At 36.6% G+C, this 8204-nt stretch overlaps 2 non-coding genes across 2 annotated transcripts; both read right to left on the bottom strand.

Annotated features, from left to right (window-relative positions):
• Positions 1-4148: 4148 nt before the first annotated feature.
• TRNAY-GUA lies at positions 4149-4233 on the bottom strand. Its single transcript is given in 2 exon segments — positions 4149-4184; positions 4197-4233. It is a non-coding gene; the product is annotated as a tRNA-Tyr (tRNA).
• A 902-nt stretch (positions 4234-5135) lies between these two features.
• Positions 5136-5217, bottom strand: TRNAS-AGA. The gene has a single exon. It is a non-coding gene; the product is annotated as a tRNA-Ser (tRNA).
• Positions 5218-8204: the final 2987 nt, after the last annotated feature.

Raw genomic sequence — 8204 nt, 5'->3', positions numbered from 1 at the left:
GATCGCAAAAGCCAATGGAAATATCTGTAAATTACCATCTTGTGCGGCTGAAACTAACATAACACATTCATAATTCCCACTTAGGTGAGTCCCATCCACCACAATGACCCGTCTCTGATACTGAAAACCTCGGATTGAAGCTCCAAATGAGAGAAATAGATACTTAAATCTATTCAGAGAATCAAGTTCTAGACCAGTGATAGAACCCGGATTTGCTAAGGAGATTTGCTCCAAATATGAAGGCAGTCGCTCATACCCATCTTCCGCTGATCCTCTCACCAATTCTTGCGCATATAACAATGCTCTGTATGAAGTGGTGTAATCAAGTGTCATGCCAAACATGTTCTTCATTGCATCTTTGATATGCTGCGGATTCAACCCATCAATGATTCCAACACGATCTGTGAAAGGCCTACCAACATACTTCGGAGTACAGTGTTTCCGCTGGGCGATTCTGTCTCCCACAGAACATGTATGAGTTTCCACATACTTGGTTACCCAAAAAGTGTTTGTCCCATGTCTCACACACGCTCTGATCTTCCATCCACAACCATTAACCCGACATGTTTCCACAAGGAGAGTTTTCATTGACTTGTATATTCTGAAGGAGAACTTATTTTTCATTGACATGTATATTCTGAAGGAGAACTTACGCCTCACCGCTGTCAACCGCAACTCTGAAACCAATGCATCTTTACTAGCAAACATCTGGTTGACATAGATCCTGCTACAATACGATCTTCCTCCTTCACTACCATATGTCCCTTTGAAATCTTCAAAACACATATCATCATCTTCTTCCTCATCTTCATCCTCATCTTTAACCTTCCCATACTCACTGGAATCCTCAGCATCATCAATCGCTTCAGCAACAACAGGGATATCAGCATCCTCGTCCCCATCATGATTTTCATCTTCAGCCATATCGTCATCATCTTCATCCCCTTCATCACATGTATTCCCTTCATAAGCTTCATCCCATTCATCATCCTCTTCCCCTTCCTCTGAAACAGCTCTCATCTTGCTAAGGCTTGATACACAAAGACGTACTTCATGCATTTTAGCTATCTCGAGCAAGTTCCGAACTTGTCTATCACTTGTAACATGAATAGGAGGGGTTTCTGGAACCATCCGTTGCATCATTGCCTCTGGTAATGAGTACGCTAACTGCACAGCCTCTGTGTTCATGTCCATGTTACAATCTTCTTTAGCCATTGCAACAAGTTCAGCATGTGTCGAACCTTCACTCAAAAGGACAGTCTTGCTCCTTTGAACTTATCAACCACAAAATTCCAACAGCCATCTTTCAACAACCATTCTCCATACACTGCATGTAACTGACGATCCATCTGAAAAAAAAAAAAAAAAAACATTAGAAAAAATAGAAAATGTATGAGTTAAAAACACATTAGCTATAAACTTTAATTAACATGAATGTTGGTAACCAAATAAATATCACCAATTAAGTTATAAATTTTATTCAGTAGCCCAAATATTCATTAATAAACATGAATTAACCAGAAAATGTTAAAAATTCTTTATAGTTTTAGAGAAAATGCAAGTTTATTAAACATTGACGCAGACGACATCCACAGAGGTCGTCTAGTTGACTTCCAGAAAAGTCGTCAATTTAGAAAATTTTTGCATTTAAAATTTTACAAAGGACGACTTCCGTAGAAGTCGTCTCTACAGCAGACTTCTTTGGAAGTCTTCCTTTGTAAATATTGGCATACTTTTGTTTAAAAAAAAATCTCGGGAAACCCAGAGACGATTGTGTCAATTGAAGTCGTCTGGGATAAACAGGTTAGTTTTGCAATTGACCGGATTGTGTCAGAAATTTGCCTTTCCCTGGACGAGTTACTTGGAATTCGTCCAGTAGAAAATCAAAAATTCAATATTTTATTATAACGAGACGACTTCCATTTAAGTCGTTTCAGGTTAGTTTTGCAATTGCCCGGATTGTGTCAGAAATTTGCCTTTCCCTGGACGAGTTACTTGGAATTCGTCCAGTAGAAAATCAAAAATTCAATATTTTATTATAACGAGACGACTTCCATTTAAGTCGTTTCAGGTTAGTTTTGCAATTGACCGGATTGTGTCAGAAATTTGACTTTCCCTGGACGAGTTACTTGGAATTCGTCCAGTAGAAAATCAAAAATTCAATATTTTATTATAACGAGACGACTTCCATTTAAGTCGTTTCAGGTTAGTTTTGCAATTGGAAAATAAAACTTAAATATTTAAGTCTTCTAGATGACTTACACGGAATTCGTCTACAAGACGACTTACATGGAAGTCGTCCAAGATAACAAAGGTTTGACCAGAATCTCGGAATAAAATTCTCGACGACTTCTCTGTAAGTCATCTGGCGGACGACTTCCGTGTAAGTCGTCTAGAGCAAATTAAATATTTAAGTTTTATTTTCCAATTGCAAAACTAACCTGAGACGACTTCCATGTAAGTTGTCTCGTTATAATAAAATATTGAATTTTTGATTTTCTACTGGACGAAGTAAGTCGTCCAGTGAAAGTCAAATTTCTGACACAATCCGGTCAATTGCAAAACAAACATGTTTATCCCAGACGACTTCCACGGAAGTCGTCTCTGGGTTTCTCGAGATATTTTTTTAAACAAACAAAAATGGACGACTTCAATATAAGTGGTCTATAGAAACAGATTTAAAAGTCAATTGCAAAATTAACCTCTCCTTTGACCAGACAACTTCTAGGGAAGTCGTCGACGCGAAGAAGACTTACCCAGAAGTCTTCTTCGCGAACAAATCTGGATAGAAACTCGATTTCATACCTTAAATTAGTGAGATAACTTCCTTAGCACACAGAAGTCTTCTCCAAGCACACAGAAGCTCAAACGAAAGTGACCCACCAAGAATCATGACCTTCAACCGGTTCTTCATCTTCATCATGAGCTACGAATGCATCAGCTACCATATCATGAACCCTATCATAATCTACCATCTCCTCCTGATGGTAACTATGTTCATTATGCAAATGATGATCAACCGGTTCTTCCTGGAAATTGCTATTACTACTACTAACTTCATTCTGATCATAGTTATAACTTTTCCCATGTTGAAACCAGATATAGTAATTTGGCGTGAAACCTCTATTTATTAAATGCTTCCAAACATTTTCACGGTTTGCCAATTTCGAATTGTTGCATTTCTGACAAGGACATAACATCTTACCCCTTTCTTGGGCGAGCGGTGTCGAATCTGCTTGATGCATAAATGTCCCCAGCCCCTCAATGTATTCTTTCGTCACTCTCCCGTTAGCATCTCTATGCATATACATCCACTTCCGCAACTCGGAAATATTCCCGGAGCCCGCCATTTTTTTTTCTTTCACGTTTTTTTTTGGTGTGTTTTAAATGATGTTAAAACGTCCATATTTATTGGAAACTTCGAATCTGGTAGGTGTAATTTTCCTAGGAATTTACGACGAAAATTTGTTAGGTGGCCGAAAAAAACGTTTTACAACTATAATTTCCTCGCTAAGTACACGTTATTATTTCCTCATAAAGAACACGCTAATTTTACGTCGAATTTACGAGGAAATCGTATTTCCTCGTAAAACCCACGTCACTTTACACCGACTTTACGACGAAACGGTTTCGTCGTTAATTTACGAGGAAATAACGCTGCATTTACTTTTCCACGTAATTTCCTCGTACACTCGACGTAATTTTACGAGGTTTACTTTTCCTCGTTAATTTTCTTCGTTAAGCTTGTGTTTTCTTGTAGTAAAAATGGTAGAAATAATATTTAGGATAGCATGATTGGTTATATTAATAAAAATTAAAAGACAAGAAAAATGCAGAGAACTTCCACTACCCTTAAGACAACATTAAAAACCTGATTGGCACATGAGAGAATCTTCCAAATTGAATTTTATTTACATTTTACATATTCATTTTTGTATTATAGTTTTCATGTTTAAAAATATATATAATAGGCTAACTCTTAGAAATTACTTTTTAATGTTCACTTAAGCACACTCGGTATTAAAAAAATAAGACACCAAAAAGATGAAATTTAGCTGCATAACGTTCAATTTTTGGCATAATTACACAATTAAGTTTTCTGACACATAACTTCAAAATCAAAATGAAAAATTCTTGACTAAAACATTTCCGACCTACCGGATTCGAACCAGTGACCTAAGGATATTCTGCAACTACTACAGTCCTCCGCTCTACCAACTGAGCTAAGGTCGGATGTATGCAACATTTCATACATGTGTACATTCTACATATAGATTATTGATACACAATAATGTACATATAGTTTGCTCATTTAAATAATTATATAGTTTATGCATAACAAAATAATAAAAAGCCATAATATAATACATATTTCCCAGTCCATTGTAGCAGTAGCAAAATATTAGAAGAAACTAATTCAAAAAATCTTGCGGGACTATTTGAACTGGTGGTTCAATAGTCCTCTATTGTTATCTGACATTCGATAATCATTATTCTATAACGAAACTTTTTTATTTCTTTAATTTTTTTATAAACATAGACAATGTAACTTATACAATGTTCATTCAAAATTGTTATTCTTGGAGAAAAATATTTCTAAATCCAGAAAGTTCAAGAAATTTTCCTTAACTAAAAAGGGATTCAAACCACAGATTAAAAATCTTTCTAATTTTTTATAAACATTGTTTAATTTTAAATGAAATTTCTAATTATTTTTAAGTCAGTCCACCCTATTTTCGGAAACAAACCTAATTTTGTTATATACTCCTATTACGGAATATACGTTATAAGATATGTGCATATGCGTAATATTATTAAAATACTCTGAAAAATAAAATTAGTAATAAAAGAAAAATAGTTGTGACCTAAGGAATTTCTGCTTAAAAAAATGCCCTCCACTCTACCGACTTAGCTAAAGTCGGCATTCTAATAAGATAGATTAGATAAGGACATGTTTGTTTGGTTACTCATTTTTGAGTATAATATGAAGAACTTAAAAATGATTGTTAATTGTTTGTATCTCGAATTGTTTTGTAACATTTTTTAATTTACCTAACTGTAATAAGTAAACTAACGTAGGAAAAATAATTAAAAATAGTGGTACTTTCTAATAAAAAAAAACCGTTTCTCAAAAGCGTGAACGGCAGGATTCGAACCTGAGCGGGCAAAGCCCACATGATTTCTAGTCATGCCCGATAACCACTCCGGCACGTCCAATTTAATAATTAACTGAAACATTGTTCTATTGTAGATTAATCTACATAACACTCTCAATCATTATTGTTGATTTTTTTCGGGAGAAATAGACGATTGTATTTAAAGGATATTTTAAATATTTACCAACAGAAGAATGTATCAATAGTATAAAAATTTATTATCTAAACATCCAAACTATACATATTTCAAAACATTAATATTTTTTGCTAGATATTTTTTTTATTCCAGTTGTATACAAATTAAAAACAATTTCTATGAATTTAATCTAGCTCTTTTAGCTAAGCAGCTATGGCGTCTTGTTCAATTTCCGGATTCACTTGTAGCGAGAGTTCTTCGGGGAAGATATTACCGTTTGAGTTCGCCGTTGCGAATGGCCACAGCAGATACCCCATCGTATGTATGGACAAGTATTACTGCTGCGAGGAAGCTATTACGTTTGGGCATCAGAAGCAAAGTGCATTCAGGGTACGAAATCAATGTGTGGGAGGATCTTTGGATCCCTTCGACGCCAGCTAGACCGGCATGGGCCCGGGCTCCAGTATTGAACCCAAAGATGCTCGTAAGCATCCTTATCAATCCTGTTTCAAAAGAGTGGGATATTCGACTACTGGAACAATATGTAGATCAAGAGGATATTCCGATGATTCTGAGTTTGGCCATAAGCTCTACTCATTGACGGGATACATTTTGCTGGAGTTACACAAAGAACGGACAATATAATGTTAAGTCGGGATATTGGGTTGCTACAAACTTGATGAGAGAGGAGGATGATTTAGAAGTTATACAGCCCAGCATTACAAAACTTCAAGCCTTTGCTTGGAAGGTGAATGCGCCACAAAAGATCTGTCATCTTATATGGCAATTAATATCAGGACAGGTTGCTGTAACAAAGAATCTTGTACGTCGCAATATGCGCTGTGACAATTACTGCCCAAGATGTGGAACACCAGAAGAGACTGTTACTCATGTTATCTTCGAGTGTCCACCGGCCTTACAAGCATGTGAATTATCATCAACGCCGTCAAGTTCTGAAATTTTCCCTGTACCAAGTATTTATGCTAATATGGACTACCTTTTTTGGAGAAAGAATAGTATTCTGAAGCCAGATGATGATAGAGATCCTTATCTTTGGATAATTTAGTACATTTGGAAAGCTAGGAATGATAAGCTGTTTAAAAGCATAGACAGAGATTCATTGAAACTAGTTACGTATGCAGAGGGTGAGTGCCAAGCTTGGTATAATGCAAGAGACACTGTACCGACTCCACCACATGTACAGACGGATGAAGAAACACAAGCCTTAAGCTTGGGTAATATTTGTATGGTGGATGGTTCATGGACCTCCACAGCGCAGTTTATTGGAATGGGATGGGTTTGGAAGGATACAATGGGGAAGATACAGCTCATGGGGTCAAGGAACTTGCGGAGAAGAGAGACACTGCTGCACTCGGAACTGGAAGCGCTAAAGTGGGCAATGGAGAGTATGATACAACACTCGACCTGTCAGAGGTTTGGGACGGACTGCAAGGACCTGATTGCAATGATAGAACAAGAGTTTGCGGTTTGGGTTTAGGGTTTAGGATTTGGGGTTACACTACAAGAAAACATAAGTTTTACGAGGGCGGTTTTCCTCGTGAGTTCGTCGTAAAAGAGGCTTTACGAGGAATTAGCGAGGAAACACGTTTTGTCGTTACTCGTTCGTCGTAACACATATTTCCTCGCCAATTTGTCGTAAATTAGCGAGGAAAATATTTCGTCGTAAAGACGAAGTAATCATTTCGTCGTAAAGACCACGTAAATATTCCACGTAAGGAGGTCGATAGATTTCCTCGTAAATACCTCAAACCGTGTTCCTCGTAAACTACACGTAAATATCTCGAAAGATATTCCTCTTAAAGTACACGTAACAACCACGAGAGTATTTCCTCGTAAAGTACTCGTTTATCTTTCCTTGTAATATCCTCGAAAATATTTCCTCCTAAAATACTCGTTTACTTTTTCTCGTCATTTCCTCGTAATGTTTCCACGCAAATAGGTCGTAAATTAGCTACGAATTTACTTCGTTATTTTATTTTACAGAATTTAAAAATATAATTTAAAAAAATAATTAAAATTATATAATTTATTAATAAAATTAAAATTTTTGAAAAAATCAATACCAAAATATTTTATATATAAATAAGTTTTGAATTTATAATTCAACAACTGATAAAAAAAACTAAGAGACGTTCATCGTCCGGTAGAATTCATCACTCCTCCTCTCTACATCTGCCTTGGGATGTGTGTCGGATGATGACTCCTCTGGAATGGGATTTTGTCGTCGCAAGTTCCTCAACAAGGACTCCCATTCCGGATTTGTGGCCGCTACAACGTCCAAGAAGCCCCCGAGTCCACCCATACGAGCTGTGAACGCAAATTGCGTCAATTCTATCACATTACGCATCCGAGCGGACTCTCTACGCAGCTGCTCGGACTCTCTACGCAGCGCAGTGACTTCATCTTCCCGTGTCTGAGCATAAGACGATATCGCTCTCGGAACATCGTTGACGGAACCAATCCCCAACGTACGTCCCTTTTTCTTAGGGACCACCTTAAAAACAAAAAAAAAAATATTGTTAGTAAAAATTTAAAGTTAAATTAAATGAATAATAAGAAAATTAAAACTTTAAAAAATTTACCTCCTCGTAAATCCTATCCACTTCAACTGTGGATAAGGTGACGGCTAATCCGTCGGTGGACTGCTGGGTCAGCTGGGTCTGGCAGTCGTCAACCTGAGCAAACAAGTCGTTGAAGATTTGCTCGGACCTTCCATCTAGAAATTGGCCCGCCTTATTCTTGTGGGTCCTCTCGTAAAGTTGCAAAAGAGACGGGAGTTGTCCCGTCTCTTTGGCCTAAAAAAATTTAAGAAAATTAGAATATACATATATATATATTAAAACTTTAATTAAATAAAATATTTAATTACCATTTCCAAACGGACACCAGCG

This window comes from Brassica oleracea, chromosome C9, assembly GCF_000695525.1.
Source record: "Brassica oleracea var. oleracea cultivar TO1000 chromosome C9, BOL, whole genome shotgun sequence".
NCBI classification, from domain to species: domain Eukaryota; kingdom Viridiplantae; phylum Streptophyta; class Magnoliopsida; order Brassicales; family Brassicaceae; genus Brassica; species Brassica oleracea.
The sequence above is the reverse complement of the archived record's forward strand: the minus strand, read 5'-3'. Positions and strand labels throughout refer to the sequence as shown.